We start from the raw sequence: 20,037 nt of genomic DNA on the forward strand, positions 1-20,037 counted from the left end.
TCCTCCTGGCAGCCCGTGTTTCTCTACCTGAGCGCCCGCCTGAGTTTTTGTTCTTCCTCCTCCCACAGACAGCAGTGGGTGGTTGCCTCTTGAAAAATAGTTTTAAGTGGCGGTAAACATTTTAAACCCTCTGGACAAAAAGCGCACTGTCTTTCTCTCATCTTTTGTGTCTTTTACTCCCATTAATCCCTTTATTGTTTCATTGTGTTGCAAATTTTCCTTTTCCATTTAAAAACACAAAGCTAAAAGCAAACAGAAATATGGGCATGACTAAAACCTGACAGTGTGAGCAGTGTCCATAGTAATACGCCCTGAGGCTGGGGTGTGCGTGGTATCTGTGTTTTGACAGTCTAATGGGAACTTGGTTGGTATCTGACAGGAACTTTGTGACTCACTGCACACCGCATGTCAAGTGCATGAAGACTCTGAATTTGATGTCCAGCTCTAAATACTGATGACAACATGAATCGGAAAACAACTGGATTTTTCGAAGAGTGGAAGGATGAGCCTCCCTTTTCCTACTCCTGGTAGATTCTTGTATTTTGAAATATCTTTTAAGTATATTTTATCTGGTTTATATAGTCTGCAGCTGTCATGACACATTGTTCTGCATTAAGTCTTACATAAATTGCCTGGACAAATACAGCCTGAAAAAGCATCCACGACAAGATCTACATCCAGTTTACTGAAGTTATGCCGACGTTAAGGAAAAAGAAAGGTCCACCTCAGACGCAATCGCCCGTTTTAGAGTCACCAATTACCCTCACAGGAATCTCTTTGTAGTCCCAGGAGGCGGCGCCTTGTGGTGAGGCAGCAGGGTTCATCACTGAGACGTAGCACTGGTCCATTAAAGATAAGTCCAGCAAATGACTTCTGTTTAATGATGTTGAATTCCTTTTGAAGATCACCTTATCTGACCTTGCTGGGGAGAAGGCTGAAGCTTCTCATACTACAGCTACTGTTGATTTTATGGGACATTGATCTCAAACAACTGAGGAAAAAATAGCATGCTTCACTGAGCATGTGAGGAAAAATACCTGATTAGGCTAAGAGGAAAAGCTCTTTGTTATGAAGAGCAGATGTTGGTTTTGCTTAACTTGAACCTTGAAACTCAAACTTCATGTTCAGTTTTTTTTCCTCTGATCCTGAAAACACTGCCTGTTTTGACAGACATCCCCTCACGACAATACAGAAAAAAGTACACAGAACCGTCCCGATTCCCGTTAAGGATGATTATATTTGTTCACATAATAACTGCTGTTAATCTTTCTATCGAGCAGGCCGGCAGAAGGCCGTAAAAACATTTAGGCCTCACCTGTGTCCCACATATAGTACAACCTTTGTTTAGGAACCGTCTTCCTCTTGTGTTAGGGTCGGTACCGACCCGTTTCAGTTTTTAAATGCAAAAATGAGTCACTTAAAATGTATTTTTTGCACTAAGGCTTTTTGACTTTGTCAGGAACCTTGAGTCCAACAAAATTAATTTTTTTTCTTTTTTTTCACTGCATGATAAAATTTTCTGGTTGAAATTGTGTCATTTGTGGTGTTAGGGTAGGTAGCGACCCGGTTATAAAAAATGAGATTATTAAGTACAAATTAGAGCCAAAATTGAAATCATAAGTGCCTTGTCAGCCAACACACTGATAGCCACCTCCTCTCCCAATCATCTGAGCTTCAGGGGATGCTCATTTGTCCAGTATAGCTGCAAAAAAAACAAAAAAAAAACATAGACGACCATGCCCAGACATGGGAGGTCACTTCACTCATCTGACTTGCAGAGGGCACATCTCCAATTTGCAGCATGCAAAGATGAAAAAAGGATTTATGGTGAAAGACGATTTGGATTACATTTTTGGAGAAAATGAGGGAGAAGAATCCTGATGGTTTACCTCCCTGTCAGTTTAATCGCTCTAAAAACAGCTTGTTGTCGTTCAAATCCTGCACCATCAGCTCTTATACACAAAGGCAGTGTCATATATTTTAGCGTCCAATTCACTTGAACTGTAGCTTCGACAACTGACTTCAAGAGAGTCCCCTACTCCCCTCTGAACTTCAGTAAATCTCAAGCACAGCTAAAGTCACTGGTTACTTCCCAAACACAATATAGTTTACGCAGGTTACAGATTGACAGACTCATTGTGGGGGCGTTGTCACCATAAATGCATCCAAATATATCCAAGGCAGAAATGCTGAACACATTCCATTTAAAGTGTTTTCAAACATTCCTGTTACATAATCTGTCCGGATGTTTATATCTAATGAGTAAATTTGACATTGACAAGCAGTTCGTGCACCTGATGTTTTATGCAAACCCCAGAAATACCAAATGTAGAGAATCCATAGATTCCATTTGATACATTTTGAGTTTTAGAAATACAGCTGCAAGGTTAGTTTCAAATGGAACATCTGAAACACGAACAGATGCAAACATCTGACAAACTTCTGACATTTGCAAGGATTGCGATGGACAGTTTAATCTTTGGCTACTTCCTTTTGCAGCACCGCTCATCCTTATCAGACATGTAGATAAGCAGGGTTTATTAAACTTTACTGTTTGTATGCAGACAGATCAAAGTTCAATATCAAACCTTTTGTGTAGTTAGATTAGTTAAACCATTGATGTATCACTGAAACGGTGAGTCATTCTGTCTTCCGATGTCCGATGGTGGCGCTTTGAACAACTTTGTTAATGAGGAAAGCCCGGGAGCCACAAAATATCAGTAATGTCTCAATGTTCTAAGTAGGAGAAAAACATCAAAACTCACCTGCAAAGTAGTCGTGTCTCGATCTCCGTCTCTATCAAACATCCGAAGGTCACAGAGCGAAGTGATCCGGATAGAAATTAGCTTCCCTACTGACATATATCGTCCATTAGTCCCTCCTTTCTGCCTGACACCTCAACTGAACACAATCTCTCTCTCTCTCTCTCTCTCTCTCTCTGTCTCTCTCTCTCTCTCTCTCTCTCTGTCTCTCTCTCTCTCTATCCCCTCCCTCTCTCTATCAAACCCATTCTATCACAACTCCCATCACTTAAGCTGTTTAAGCCCTTCTTTGTTCACACAGGTGTGGATTTTGTGAAACTTGAAACAACACTTGAGAAATATTCTTGGAAGTGGAAAATAACTGGTTAATAATTAACACTTCTGATATTTCAGGTTTACCTGACTCTTGCTATGTCATGCCACACAGTATTTGCCTCACTGGGTCAGAAACAATTGTTTTAAAGTTTGTTTTTAGGGAAAATGCAGGTAAATAGTCAGGATTTTCACTTTGTTTGCAATTGGAAAAGGCTTTACACATTCGTTGGGCATTTCTTGGGCACATTCACCCAAAAGGAAATGTTCTTATGTTTGAGATTTATTACACATAACTTTTGAGTTCAAGCCTTTTTAGTCATATTGTTTCAAATTTTAGCACATAAGTCAAAATTACAGTGAGAAAACAAGGAATGAAATATTCTAATATTTTAAGATTTCTTCAACAGGTGGCTATAGTTATAGTAAGGCTTTTTTAAAAAAATGTTTGACCCTTTGATATGAATGCTTTTATGTTGAGCATGAAAATACTGTCAAAACAAGGACATTTTTAAATATTATAATTAAGCCAAAATAACCTGTTGAAACAAAAATTAGGTTAAGACAAAAAAAAAAAAAATTAGGGCAAATTACATCATAAAATTAAGGTGCGTAGTTTTTCCAGAAAGGATATGTTGCTATTGTGCTACTGAATAAAAGGATTTACTGTGAAAAGGAGGCGGCGGCGTTGTCTGCTCTGAAAAGTAAAACACTCCATGTGTGTATGTATCCTCGCCAAAAAATGAGTCATGATCATCTGATAGATGATATCATCAGAGGGCATCAGATGTTTTACCTTTGTGATCGCTTATTTTTGTGCCACGATGATGAGAAAGGGGATCTGTCACCGTTCTCGGTGTGATGTGATCTGAAGAGCGGTTTTTACAAGAAACCTTGAAAGAACAACACTTCCTGAAAAACTGTGTTCCAATTTCTTCCCCCGGATGCTATAGAGACTGGAGAGACACGAATGAGACTTTTCAAGAAACCTTGTGTGTGACGCATTTACAAAATAACTCAGCTCTGTTCAAAACAACAAGAAAAAAAAAAAAAGATAGCAAGCTGCCAACTGTAACCGAGCATCTTTGACTCAGTGATGAATTGATGAAGATGATGCTCAAGCTTTTCTTGTGAAACTGGAACTTTAGTGGTCGATGACTCAGCTGCTGCCAACTTATTTTGAAGCTGCTAATGACGTATTTATTGCCTAAAACTGGCCTACATATCAAACATCACAGCCAAATTTGGCTGTCTGTAAACTGAACTCGATATATTTAAATATGCCACTTCCGTGTAAAAATCAGTCAGGATGTGTTACTGTGGAAAAACAAAACAGCGAGACAACCTGCACAGATATGAAATGAATGTTTCCTCACCTGTAGATTATTTTAGAAGGAAGTTTCTTCTTTTATGATGACTTAAATCTTTTCACCTTCCTCACTTACTGTAATTACAGTAAACATATTGCGAGTGTCTGACAGTTAAGCATTACACTTTCCTCTGCACACACGATACTCTGGACTTCTCTGTCCATCCATGTGTTTTGTTCAAATTTTGTGAGCTTTTGTCATCTTATTAGTTTTCTCTTGATTTTTGCCCCAAATACCATTGTACGCTTGCGCTTCGTTGCTAGTTTTTTTTCTCTGGAGTTTGATGTCGATATAAAATGCAGTAGAAAAGTTAGAATTTCTCTTTGTTCGGCGTGTGGAAACATGATGACTGTTTATGATAAACTGTGAAAGGTTTCATCTGTTTGAAAAAAGGAAGGGAAAGTATTTTCATAATGTTAGAAACCTCGAGGGTATGGCCCGTAATGCTGAACATGTCATATTGTCTGTTTTTCTTTGTTTATTGCCCCTGTACTTTCATTGGAAGGGAAACTCCAGAATTTCTGGGATTTCGAATCCTCCCTGCAACTGGAAGCTAATCTCCTATCCAGTGTTGTCTCCTTCGACCTGTTTACAGTGCAATAAAACACAGATGGCAGTGAGCACAGAGAGTGTTTTAGTTCCTCCAAAGGAGAAGTACCTTGACTTAAAAATAAAATGGTGGAGTAATCAAATGTCTGATGATGGCTTTCTAGAAAACATCAGGGACTAGATGTATCATCGTGGACTAGGAATCGACGCAGATTGTCATCACAACCCACTGAAGAGCTGTTATTAGAGCTCTGTCGAAAAGAAAGTGACACTTGTGTCTCACCAGTGAAAGTTATGACTGAAGGAGAAACAAAGATTGTGGTCTGTGATTAGATCTGCTTTTTTTTTTTTTGCACTTCTGCTGCTGTGTAAAAACTAAATACATAAATACATAAATACATAAATACGTAAAATAGATGAAAAACAGAGGATGCAGGGTTTCTCGTGCACTTGCTGCTTTATGCTGAATTGCCTCAAAACACACTCAGACCAGATCAAGAATACTTGTGAACAAAAATCACTTGAGAAGACATGGCACCAAAAATCATTAGATGCATAAAATATTTCCCTGTAAATCAGCATAGAGCATATATCTAATATATGAAGTTTCTATTCAGAGTGTTGTCTTGAAGACATTTAGTGGTTCATGTTTTTTTTCTGTGAGATTTGTCAGAGCGTGACTCATAGCTCAGTGAGAATAAAGGAAACTTTCCGTTGATCACACTTGATAGCAGCTTGTGGCTGAGAGGTGACACGTCTGAAGGACTTGTTTTGAACAGTCATTCTCAAACTGCGGTTAATCTGCAGCGGAAATCAGCTCGTCCGCATTTTCACCCAATTTTTATCGGTTGTTTTGTGGGGGTTTTTTATTTGCTCCATCGGCACGTGTTAAAGAATACGTTAAAAGTGTAAGTCAGTAGAGTATGGAGAATCCTTATGGTCATCTTTGGCATGGGGAACCCAACTCCCAGACGGGGTGGGGTGGGGTAGAAATCTCTCTGCCTAGGACCTCGTCAGCTACGCACCATTCGCAACAACATCCTACCTGATGTAGAGGCCCCTGGACAGGCTGAGCCTCATTCATCTCCACCTACTGGTGGACCCATCATTGACCCCCATGCAGCACTGGGGTGGGACGATGTGGACGTCTTCCTCTTGCACAGAGCACCCTCCCACCTGGAGGAGCCTGGCAGCACTGTGAGGATCATGTGTTTTTGATTACTCCATATAACCTGCGCTCTTGAGCACGGAGGAGTGAACCAGCAGTTCACTTCCTAGATCCTGGACTACCTCACACACACCTCACCACATGAGCTGTCGGAACTGCGTGTCAGACAGTCGTCTGCAGCGTGGGGGTTCCACAGGAAGCGTTCCTGACCCCGTTCCTGTGCAGACTTTGTATACGATACACCCACCTTTCACCTGCAGAAGTTCTCTGATGACTGTGCGATTGTCTCATCAGAGATGGAGATGACGCAGAGTACAGAGAACTGATGCAAGAGTTTGTAGGCTGGCGCCCGAGGAACCAACTCCAGAACAACGCAGAGCAAACAATAGAGCCTGTGGTGATTTTTCACAGGCAAAAGCACACTTCTCCAATACTGGTAAACAGGCAGGGAACGGATATTGAGATAGTGACATATTACAAGTACCTGAGTGTTCACCTGGACAACAGAATAGACTGATGGCACGTTGACCTTGACTCTGCCCGGTGGAGGTACTGGGAGAAGGGAGAATGAAGGCCAAGCTGTATTCTCTCATGGAGAATGACTCCCACAACACTGAGAGCACTGAAAAGCTCCTGTAGTCCTAACCCTTAGAGATTGAAAGAGCAGTATTCCAGGTTCTTCTTCCCTGTAGACCTTCACCGTTTCCAGTAAACGCCCCCCCCCCCCCCTCCCAAAAGGCACCAAAAGATGTACACACTGCACCTTTAACTTTTATAATAATATACTGTATGATTTTATGTTTTGAAAGTTATTGTTGCTCATCCTTTATTGTGGCCCATTCAGAGTGGTTGACCTGTATCTTCAGCCATTGGAGATGCGTTAACTTCAGTGGCCAGGAGGGGGCTCAGTGCACCACCTGATCAGGTGTTCTCACCTGGCAATCATTTCTAGAGAGGGAAGAGAAGAGAGACTTCAAATGAAACTTCGGGTTCGGGTTAAGTTAGGGGTGTCTGGGGAAAGTCAACTCATATATGTCGTATATATGTATTATAGTGTAAAATTTCATGATAGCTTTAGCTTGAAAAGACCAGGATGTTTCTTTGTCTTTGACGATGGTCCTCAATGAACACCTGCACCCACTTGTGAATGGTGTGTGTGAAAATGTTTTCCAGTAACTCAGTGTTTGAGTTTTATACATGCATCACATGCATAAAAAGTTCCAGTACGACAAGACACCACGTCCAGTTTGTTTTGCCAAAGGAGGTGGAGGGTGCAAGACAGGCGGGACGGAGAGAGAAGATGGACCGGTTTAAGAGAATGACTGGTATGTGGACATGGATGAGCTGACGTCTTCAAAAGAAAGAAAGAAAGGAGTCAGTCTGCTATGGTTCGTCAACATCGAGACGCAAACTGCTTTAAAAGACTAAATTTGAGGTCACCTCTGAGGGAGAAGCAGACAAACACAGAACCGAGAGCAGCGGCAGCAAAAGGACAAGATATAACTCCATCATCCCGGTCTCTCAACCATGGGAAATAGCGGTAGGAGTCTTTCATTTCAGATCCTTTGTGTGTGTGTGTGACGCAGTCAAGCAGCTGCAGTCACTTGTGGTTAAAGTATTTACTTTATAAGAGTGTTATACAATGCTGACTTCTTTGGCTTTGTTGTTTCAGAGTTAGCTCTTCTGCATTCCTTGTTTAAAGTCGACAAAATGATGAGATACAAAATGACCACTGACGAATGAAGTGATTAAAACTGACCATTTCTTGGTGACTGTATATGGTTGACATTTATGAAGCAGAGGGGAGACATTATGTCTTCAAAGCTGATGCGTTAGAAGCAGGAGAAAACAGTGAGCGTGTGATGGCTAAATGACTGGGTCCAAAACTGCAGCGCCTTGTAGGGGTTTTGCTGTGGTCGTTCTGTCTAAAGTGGTCAAGGTAGTGAAAATAGCTGGTCATGAGCAGTGAAGGTTGAACCATTGATCTAATCCACAGGAGAGACACTGCAGCAGAAGTTACTGCTGGCTCTGGTTGAATTTGAAATGTTTCACTCTTTGTTCCAGGTGGATATTCAAATGGTTGAACCTTCTCATTATTTAGCAAGTGGTTTGATTATCATGCCTGATGTGCCTCTGTGCTTTTCAAACCTCCCTGTGCTTTTGAAAAGTAGCTATACAAAAAAACTTTGAAAGATACGAACCAGTGATTACAGTTTAGTGGAAATTGGTTTTCTTCCATCTGCAGAATCTGCTGATGCACAAGGAACAATGATTTTCTATTTAGTATTTCTTCATAAAGTTTTCACAAAAGGAAAGCATGAGTAAATTTAGAGAGATTGTTTTTTCAATGGAAGAAAACATTCTTTCAGTGAATAGATATTGATTCAAGATCTAGAATACTGGGTCTTTTTCTTCCACAGAAATGAAAAGCTTTGTGAAATTTATTTAAAAAAACAACAACTATTTTAGTAATTTCCCTTGTTAAGGATTTTCTAACTATTGGTAAGGTTACTATTTGAAAGTGCTTTGCTGGCTATAATCCTATTGGCTCTGTATTTATATTTACAGGAAGTACAGTCAACTCAACAGCGGTGGGGATCGCTGTGGGCTTTGGGATTCTCATCATCCTCTTCACCATTGGTATTGTACAATTCTGCTGCAAGTACAAGTGCAAAGATTGCAAAAAGAAGTGCTGCAAGAAAAAGAGTGAGTAGTGCTTTGATGTGTGCATTCTATTTTAAGCCTGCTTCTGCACTTGCTTCCTGTTTTTGAGCAATGAAAGTACATTAGATTGTACCTGCCCAGGTTTTGACATCATGTTTTTATTGTATTCAGACTTCCTGCGTTCAAATGCCTGACAGCTGCATTACCTGAAATAAGTTATAATACATAGATCACTGTAGGCTTCATATCAGCTAAACTGACAGTGATTGGAATATTTGAGTTAAAAAAAAAAGAAGAAAGCAAAGTCATGATAGTGTTGCAATGTATATATGTTTTCATCTAACTCAAAAACGGAAAACTTCAATCATTGTGAGGTCCGCAAACGTTTCATCCTCGCTGTGGCTGCTGCTGTGACCTCTGGGCCAAACCACGACTGAGCACCATGACTAAAATAAAGACAGTGATGACTATGTTAATGTCATCTTAAATTCAATACAGTGATTGCATAGTATTTACACATTAAATTAAAGTTAAACTGTCTTCCATCCTCTCACAAACCTGCAAACCTATACTAAGTTTAACCTTTTGGAAATTACCTTGCAAAGAATTTATATTAAGGTACAGACAGCTGTCCTGATCTTATATAGCTGTTTATAGAAAATAGTATGCATATATATATATATATATATATATATATATATATATATATATATATATATATATATATATATATATATATATATGTGTGTGTGTGTGTGTGTGTGTGTATATGTATATGTATGTATATATAAACTGTGGTGTTTCTTTGAACTCCCTGTTTTTGTAGAGCCGCCACTGAAAGAAAGAGTGCTAAGGTAAGTTCATTGACCTTTTCCCTCCTCTTGGTTACTGGTTGTGTGGGTTACGTTGGTGCATGCCCCTTTTGTTTTTTCAGAAAAGTCGGTTTGCACAAGTCCCCTCCACCCTTCAACATCAGTGGCATCATAAAGTAGCAACTTGCAGCAGTCGGTTGTGAGAACGCCTCGTCCGTCAGCCTCCTCCACACTGTGTGAATTATTTTCAGCATTTATTTCTCTGTTTTTTGGAGTTTTGCTGGTGTATATTGTGTTGATATTAAAGTTATGTTCCACATGGGAAATTCAAAATGTTATTTTTGGATTGAATGTCATGCTTTTGAACTGTATTGATACTCCAACTGTGTATTTTACTCATGTCTGTCTCATGTCTACTTTCTTCCTGAATCAGAAGGCTCGTTACTGTGTGCTGTTGTATATACTGTATTCCAAAAACACGGTTTTGTGCGTTTCACTTTTCCTTAAAATGACAATCGTATATTTAAATAAACGTTTACAGTCTGCAAGTGTTATGTGTCATGAAACATGCCATGGAGTGTACTGGTACTACTTGCACAGGAATACACTCTGCAGAGGCGCAAATGGATATGTTGCACAGTTTATGAGAATTGTTTCCTTGAGGTAAAAGCTGAATATCAACAGCTCAGCCACAGAAACCAGGCAGATCACTTTTCTTGTAAGCTGCAGGTGACTTCCCTCCTATTTGCCTTTCTGATACTTTCAATGGTTGGCACACTTTGATGTGTCACTGCGTTTCCTCTAATGAAACTAAAAGCCTGTTTGTCTGCATCTGGCATTTCACACTGATACAATCTCTGTTCTGCAAGGTGAGTAAAGGTCATCTCTCATTATTAGGTAAAACATTCATAACCTCCACATACATAAGACCACATTATGTTGCAACCTCTCACTTAATTCTGCGTCAGATGGTTTCAGACTCAATAATGTGCAGACACATTTCTGGTAGATCTACTCATTTTTAAAGAAGCTCTTTCGTTTCCTGCAAAAACTCACATTCTTTCCTCTTCGTACCCGAGTAAAAAAAAAAAAGACTTTAGAATGTAATGGTGCAGATATAAATAAGGTTAACGTTCATAATATAAGACAGAAAAACAGTCCAAATTCTTGTTCTGCTTTATGTTTAAAAAACAAAGGAATTTGAGGAATACAAGTTTGATATTCCAGAAGAAAATATGTTGCTGAAATAACCATGTTTGGAAGGGAGAAAATAATGTGTGGATATTTTAGGATGTGTTCATCAAGAGGTTAGCTTAGAGGCAAGAAAGAAAGAAAATAATTGGAGTTGAAACATATTAACGTGCCGATTTCGAAAGAATCATGTCCAATAAGCGGTATTGTTTTAGAATTGAATGTTTGAGTAAATGTAAGGAGAACAAACTAGCTGGTTAAATGGACTGACAATAAGTGTAACTGACACAGCAATCTAAGATTGATGGTTGAACCATTGTTGGATCTACTTGGCTTGATAACGTTGGGAGTCACAAGTTAACCCACTTTTCGCCACGTCGGTCAGTGGCGTACGTGCAGGAAATACAAGTTTGCACAGTGTTGGGTCTCTGAGGTCGCAGCAACTTCTGTAATCTGTAAGAATTGCTTTCTACTCAACTACCCGTTAGCTTATTTGCATGTCCCAGACTTAATGTGAGTACAGTCAGTGTGTAGGAACTAATACCATACCACTGCATATGTAGTACCTGTTTTTCTTTTCAGTACTGGAAGCCAGCTGACCATCAACTTTTAAAGTTTGTGCTTCTATCTGATGGTATGTGACCTCAAAATATCTCATCCATTTTGTAAATATTTAACATGAAGTGAATGATCATAGGCCCTGCAACAGACTGGCGAACTGTCTAGGGTGTACCCTGCCCTCGCCCAAAGTAGCTGGGATTGGCTCCAGTCCCTCGCAACCCTGAAAAGGACGAGCAGCTTACAAAATGAACGGATGATCACATGTGGGCCAAGATCCAAAAAGAAATTCCAAATAGCATACCATGCTACAGAGTCTGATGATCCAATGAGGGGATATCAGCAATGTGTAACACTGAGTTTTCACATCTGCACGTCTGTAATGTACATTTTAACCTGTTCTCAGAGGAATCACTTATGAGGAAAAAGTATCAACCATAAGAAATGTTTTGACGGATATTCAAAGGTTACGTACCTAAAACTTTTCTGTCACAAATGTGGTGAATTAACAGTAAATAATCAATGTGAATGAAAACTGAAAGTGATCAATACAGTAGTCAATGATTTATAAATTAAAATTGTGTAAAATATAATTTGTGTCCTGCTGGCTTTCTGTAAGAGTCAATAGAATCTTTTTTTACACTTCAGTAGTACTCGTCTCAGACGTAGCATGTTCTTTTGCAACCAAAGTTTTCAATTTTGCCCACAACGGTGACTACTGATCACTTATTTTATGAGTGATTAGCTAGGCATAGTGTCACAATTTTTTATATTTTATCGGATTTTTCAGCTAAGACCTCAGCCCTGGGACTTTCTTTAACAGCACTTTTTTTAAAGCAAGGGGAAAAACATTGAATTGTTTATGCCAATGTATGGGAAGCTCAAAGCAAATGTCCTGTAAAGCAAAGGTCAATGATTCAGTATGTGTCATACAGTAATATTTCCATATATTCTGTACTTGAAATTACCTTGTCAATTGTCAGTTTGAAGAAACCAGAAGAAATGAGGAAGTAACCAGTCATGGTCACTTGGCTTAATGTATATGAAAGTTCTTTTTATTACACCACCATGAACAGACACTCTGGTAGTAATGACACTGTTTAGATATGTTACATTGACGTAAAACCCATCAAATACACCAGCCTTTTGAAAACACAGAAATGGACAAATTGTACTTACTATTTCAATCAAAATACTCAAAAATGTTTGATCTAAATGTGTATTCTCTTCCTGTACAAGAGGAACTGTGGTGCTGTTGCTGACTGTATTGCTATGTGCTTTGCAGAAATGACACTGCAGTACCAAGTATGAACTAGGTTGAATGACTTCAGAGTTCTGCTGTTGATACAAACAGCGTGGGGGGAAAAAAACCCGTGAAGATATGTGCTTCTTGTGGAAGCTCCCAGGTGACTGGTTCCTGCGTGGGACTTTTCAGAATTGTTTGTTCTGAAAGTAACTTACCACATTTCAGGCTAATTTACAAGGCTGTCAATAAACATCCATTATTTTTCCAGTGTATTTTTTAATATGTACAAAGGAAGGAAATCTCAATTTAAATCTGCATTTTATAGTTTGTGTCTTTGAAAATGTGAACAAATGGCTCCTTGTTGATTAATTTTGTGCCCATGATTAGTTCGAGGGGCCGTCAGGACTTCTTCCACTAAAAAGCATGAGACATGGCGCCTTGACATCAGGGAGAATATAGAGGTTATTGGGAGACTAAACACATTGCACAGAGGAAAAAAGAGACATTAATGAATTTTTTTTTGTGATCATCAATGAACATTATCAGAAAAGTCTAAATATATATTTGAAATAAATGTTCTTTTCAATTGTAAGATTTTACGATTTTTTAGTGGTTGTCTCATTTCCTCTGTATTTTATGGAAACGGATCATTTTATTTTCATGACACCTCAGTAGCAGATACCACAGCCCCATTTCCTGAACACAATTTACATAACAGCACTGCTGTGAGACATGCTGTGCAACGTTTAGGTTTCGCCTGGCTGTTTCAGGGCTTTCTTTAAGATTGCCTCAGTCTGACTTTTCAGATGTGTGTGAACATGGAGTTGTTGTTCTGTGCTGGAGGCCGAAACCTGATTGCAAACTAACTAAAAGAATTCTCCCATCACGGAAATTTTTCTTCTTCTTGTTTTTCAGGTGAAAAAAGGTCAGGCAAAGACATATATCATCATATGTAAAAGAGAGAATTCACTTTACATAAATAGACATTTATAACAAGCAATAAATATTTAAACATTGTGGTGAATGCACGAACACATAAAAGTCGAACTATTAAAATTGTTCAAAAATACAGTCCAAATCATTGAAATGTACAGTGAAAAAATTAAAGGTTTGTTCAGTATTTTTGTCGTGACAAAGATGAAACAGGGTTTGCAGATTGATGATGTTTTAACACAAATAAGAAAGCTGCTACAGCAAAGTAATTGAAAGGTTAAAGACGAAGACAACGAAAAGCACAACTCTCCGGTGGTGCGATTGTTGGTGGAGGTGCAATCGCAAAATGACCACAAACATCAACTGTCAAACTGCTTCTCTTCAGTGCACAATAGATCAGTTTCATTTCTGACGCAAGTCCTTTTTGTCAGTTGTAGATAAGCGACGCATGGGATGTAGGTCTTCAGGATACATTCTCACGCCTCTCTCCCTCCCAGCAACCAGCAGCTGTGCTGTGGTCGAACCTTTATTTCCTCCCTGCTCAATAACAGTCACTTCATTGCTTCGTCTCATCATAGTTTCCCCATTCATCTTCAAACAGGTCTAGATTTGCCCATTTGACAGCAAACCAAATCCTTCTGTTTTAAGACAGAATTAGTGAGTCTTTTGATAAGGAGGAGCGTGTTGCCACTCCCGACAGCTTTTGTCAGCACAGTTTTATAAATAGTGTTGTTACATTCCTCGTGGTGTCAGTCAGCCTGCAACTGCACGTCACAGAGTGACAGAGACATGCTCGTGTTGAAGTCCTGTCCACACGTCGTCAGAGGAAGTGCCGACATGGCCGTCGTCAGAGGAAGCGCGTTGCCCAGATGTAAAAAGCTTACTTGTAACTCATCCATCAAGACAGAGTCCATTTGATGGCTCTTCCTGGAAATGTAACGTCTGCTTTGTAAGAGTCCGCCAAACCACACTGACTAGCCAGGAGCGCATTTTCGATGCGCATGGGTCCACATATTTTGTTCAGTTCAACTCTGCAGTGGCCCTGTTTGTGGCACCACGTGCACTGACCTGCTCCTGAGCAGATACAAGCCTGAGGGCCCGCCCTGTATCCCGTGACCACCTCGGCCAGGTTGGAGTCTGGAAGGATCTGTGTGAACATTTTCTCGTCATCACAGACACTGATCTGCAGAGCTGAGGGACTCTGTCTGTGGTAATTCACCCCACAGTCCTCTACATGCTCCTGTCCGTTCAGGTTCATGGAGGAAGATCAAGCTTGGAGCTCATGCCCACGCCTCTGTCCTCCATCTTCCCGACGATGTGGATGTCCTCCCCCTCGTTTTCTAGGGGGTAACCCGTCCGACTGATGCCGGAGCTCTCCGAGCTTCCCATGCTCCCACAGCCGCTGTCGTTTTGCCTCATAGGAGGGCTCACTTCACTGACCGAGTTGGACTCTATGCTGACCCCGCTGTCCAAGCTGGTCCTCCTCTCCTCCTCTTCACTGGTCTCCATTGCAGCAGTGCTGGCGACTGGGACTTTGTCACAGTGTTCTCTTCTGTTCTGTAGCTGGACAAGAACCATCCTTTGTCTGTCACACCTCTATCGGCCCATCGTCAACAGAAAGGGGAAGCCAGCCGCTGACCGGGGATTTCTGTGCCAAGGTCAGAAGGAACAAAACTTCAGGCATGATCACTGATACAGCTCGGTTATTTGCATTAACTTTTCTTTATTAAACTTTGTTGGGCACATGGATGGTACAGTCTGTTTGGATATGAGCCAGTTTCAGTTTCCACACAGGCAAAAGCACAATGTTGCATAATGACAACTGTCAATATAACATGCTTACCAGTCCAGCTGGTGTCTTCCTCGGACTCTTCACATAGCAAAGGAGTATGGCCAGTATTATGACAACAGTGGACATCACACCCAGGACCGACAGGGATGAAACTGCAATAATGAACCACTCTGGAAATAAGCAAAATACAGACAAGTTTAGGTATTTTCACGTCCGAAGGAGTTGATTCCTACATGTTAAAAATGCCATCAGTGCCACCTTATAGTGTCACTTAAGTCACAAATCACATTTGTTTATGTTTTGTTTGAGCATTGAGTAAACTCTGTTTTTAAAGGTGGCATCAAAAATCTATTTCTTTATCCATGATTGAAGTAAATGGTATTGACTGCCTCTTAGTTGTGCATCATTTTAATGCTTCGGTTACCTTGCTCAGGTAGATAGAGACATTGCTTTGTGGACACGCTGCTTTTGAAACGGCCTCCATTGCCCTCTGCCATGATGCTGACACAGTACTGTTTCCCCCAGTGCAGAGATGTGAACAGTTTAATCCTCCGATCATCATCCGTGTCATCTGTCAGGTAATCGGTTATATTCTGTGGGATGAAAACAAAAACAATCAGATTAATTGAAAACCTTTAGAATAAAGCAGTCGTCTGCTAGTCACGTGGATTGTGTCACTTCAGTTCAGCTTGAATCCCAACAAAGATGTGTACCTTATTTATCCCTGTCTCCTCCAGATAGATGGTGTATTTGATGCCAAATGGAAAGAGTTTCTTAAAGATGGGCTTTCGGTGAACATAAACCATTAGAGTGGTTGACGTAGCCCACAATGTGAAGGATGGAGGCTGCAGTTTACCTGTGGCGACACACAGGTAAACAAACATCAGAATAATGTTCTGCATATATTTTCTAAGCCACACTTTCCATGTCGCCGTGACATGCCCTGAGAATACTTACCGTCATTTGCCGTAAATTTCTTTCTAGTCCACGAAGACACATTATTCCCGTGACCAGCTGAACTCTGACCTTGTAGCTGGTGTGATGGTCATGTATGGAACTGCTGAGGTCACAGTAGGTGTTTGTGATCTCTGTACATTCCTCAAGCGTCGCCCATTCGTCAATATACCTGAGGGCAGCAAGCACAAAGGTCACCATGTAGAAAGAGTAGAGGATTTTATAATAATGAGTTTTATAATAATGACAGATTTAAAGTGCATGCAGGCTTGACATAAACAAAGTAATAGATGGACTTAGTCATACTTTGCCATTTGCACGTTGTACTTGGAGTTTGGGGGTGCATCCTCTGGAGGCTTCCAATGTGCTATGACCTCCCCGTCCAAAATATTCACATCTAGCTTGTCAGGTTGTGGGATCTTCACTCCTGTCACATACACACACAGACACACACAGCCACACATACACAACATTATTATTTTATACAATAGTAAAGCAGAATTTTTAACTGATGTCTGAAACATCATGCATTTTTTTTTTAAAAAGATTAGCGCAGATTTTTAATCCATTTCCTGTGATCCAAACTAAATACCAAGTAGTAGGATACTTTGTTTCAAATAAAACTTCGAATATTGAATGCATTCCACAGTTTTGACATGATCTACCAGATTTCACATAGATCATCAAAAAATGAGAAAAACTAATTTAAATAATATCCCTCATGCATTTCATTTAAACAAAAAAAGCAAGTGTTAAGAAAATACACATCAATTCAGCATAAATAACCTCATCCACAAATATATTGTACACATATTTAATATCTATACTGTTTTGACCAATAGAGCGGCAAACTCCAAAACATAATTAAAGCACCCTCACTTCCACCGGTTAGAATACAAGAGATAATCTGAATGAAAGCTAAAAGCAAAAAAAGAACAACATTTAACAGCAGGAGAAGTAAGAAAATCATTGAGCATCTGCAGTAGGAGGTGTGAAGAAATCAGTTTACCTGATACTTGGTGTATGCAGATAATAAGGATGACGAGAACTGGCGCCTTGTCTCTCACATCCATTTCTTGGAAAGTTTTTCAAATCCACACAACGGCTGTGAGAAAAGTCCTTTAGTCCGAGCATCAGTGTTGAAGCATCGTCTCTCCTCCTCAGTTTTTGTGCTGTTCTACAGAATAACATTCACTGCGTGAGGAAAATGTCAGCAGAGGATAACAGCTGCTCTCTCAGGGTGTCAAAAGAAGCGGCTTTGCTGTATCAAATGTCACTTTAGTTTTTCCCAGTTGCCCTCCCAGTCAGATGATGAGTTTCCTGTTGTGACGAGCTTAGTGACGCAGTGTTAGTTTCGACTGTTTTTTTTTTTCTCCCCCTCCCCCTCAGCAAACCTTTCCTTCCTCTTTTGCTTCTTTTTTCCCCTTTCGTCTCTACTAGTTATGCAGTATCACATGAAAAAAACCTGCTGGGCTATTCGTAGTTCAGAGACAAGAAAAGGGAAGCTGTCAGGAATTCCCATTTACTTTCCATGAAGTGAGTGTAGATGTTAGATAAACAGAGTTTTGAGAGTTTTTGGAAAACGCTTTTTCTTTTATATCACGGTGGAATATTTACTTGGATAAAAACAAATCAACATATCAAAAACTGAGTGATCGGCTGTCTCTTTGCGGTTTTCATATTAATGCCCTCTTCCCCACAGCTCATTTACCTTTCCTGTTGAATCTGCCTATGTACAGCTGCTGTTGCAGTTGACTGAAACAGCAGAAAGCTTTGGCTCAGTGCAGAAAGGAGAAGGATGAAGACTACCAATGCTTTTTTTAGTAGTAGGCCAAATTAGTACATGAATACAGTTACGAGTTGCTTCTTTAAGCGCTAGGGTCGTTCAGGTACTTAACAGCATACTGACACACAAAGTACGTGCGTGCTACCTGTAAATGTTGTCGTATTCAGCCTCTAAGTGCAGCTGAAGTCACACCACTTTGTGTGAAGTGAACTGTGCCGCACTTCCTATTCAGCTCTGTCTGGGTTAATTAGCCTTCAAGATTGAGCGGCAGTTTTCATCATTCAGGCAGAACTTTCAGTAATTTGTGCTTTTCTAAAGAAAGCAATTGTAAAATAATGACAAGATCAATAAGAAGAAGCATCAAATAAAAAGGTGAGATAAAATGCGAGCATGCACAGTGAACCCACAGAAACTCCTTTCATGAGTAATTTGATGATTGGGAACCGTGACAAGCTTGTTACTGCGAAAACTATCAGTGTTGCAGCATGTTCTCATTCCTCCAGGTAGGAGGTGTCTCAAAGCAAACTGAATCAGGTCAGTTCATGCTGTTTCCCCTGACTTGGCGAAGCTTTTCCCAAGACCAAGTCCAGTTGAGGTGATTCAGTTTGCTTTAACATGTATGATTTCTCAGATGTAGATTAGGAACTGACTTGAAAGATGGAGAGCCATGACCTCACAGGAAACTTCGCCTTAAGATAAAAATCTGCCATTTACCACTTGTTTGTCTTTTTTTTTTCTTTTTTTTTTTCAGATTTAGTGACCTTTATCTTATTTGGTTTACGGTGGGTTATTGTCGTCATTAATTCTAAGCTTTAGATGTACTTCAGTATACTGGTATATTTCAAAAACCAAGTGTCTCACTTGAGTGTGAAATGAAAGCTGGTGCGACCTGAGTAACATGAATTTTACACTGACACATCATACCAGGAGGAAGTGGTTCAGTGGTCAGTGGAGAAGACTGAATTTATTTGTATCCACAGCATGTATGCCTGTATGAAATGTTTGTTTGATTATCAGCACCAAATGAACTTCCACCTCGTGTCTTAGTGAGCCAAATCATGTTTGGGAGCTCTTTATGTGCCGGGGGAAACAGGAAGAGTGTGTTTGTGTGAGTGTAAATTATCTGTAGTAATAGTCCTTAAAACCCTGTGCAGACTTACGCTGAAGACGCAAAGTCTGAGTGATCTCAGTTAGGAAATGGGAACCAGTCGGAGAAATGTGGATCTTCATCTGGGTCAGTTGGTACTTTAATTAGCTTGTCCAACTCTTAATTGTCTCATTGAGATAAGGTCTTGTAGGTGTGGTGTGATTGTCTGAATCAGCCTCCATGTTGGACTGCGTTAACGCCTTACCCCCAACAGTGTATACTACTGCCAATCACGCGTCGTCACACATTGTTGCACAAACCATCCCAAATCGTTCCATTTCCCGTCATGGGGTTGGCAAGGGAAATATGTGGGTGGGGAACCTGAAACAAAAGGTATCCGAGCAGTAGACAGACAAACGGAAGATTGAGTCCTGTTGAAAAAGACGTCTGTTACGATCAAGTCATCATCAAAATCCTGAAAAGAACATTCTTCATAATCTGTGTCAGGCGCACATGTGATGCGCAGTGGAGTTTGTCTGCGGTCATAACGTGACCTGTAAACTATGAAGCTTCTCACATGTGCCCCACCTTTTTGTATGACCTAGTTTATCACCAAAATACTGTGATTACATTCCTCACATGGTATTAGTCTAATTATGGAAAGACTATTGTATTCAGGTTGAGTGCAATTTGGATTTAACCTTAATTTGTAAAAAAAAAAAAAAAATAACATAAATAATCCAGTAAGTTTACATGTGACTGTCCTCATTCCCTCTAATGCTCTTAAGAATAATGCATCAAGATATAGATTTCTTCCGATGGACAGAATTTTGTTGTGATATCAAGGTGTTTT

The 20,037-nt window shown here is 40.1% G+C and overlaps 1 pseudogene; it reads right to left on the reverse strand.

The window, feature by feature from the left end:
- Positions 1–12,424: 12,424 nt before the first annotated feature.
- LOC115401223 (uncharacterized) lies at positions 12,425–19,129 on the reverse strand (annotated as a pseudogene).
- Positions 19,130–20,037: the final 908 nt, after the last annotated feature.

Source organism: Salarias fasciatus, chromosome 14 (genome assembly GCF_902148845.1).
Source record: "Salarias fasciatus chromosome 14, fSalaFa1.1, whole genome shotgun sequence".
In the NCBI taxonomy this organism is placed as follows: Eukaryota; Metazoa; Chordata; class Actinopteri; order Blenniiformes; family Blenniidae; genus Salarias; species Salarias fasciatus.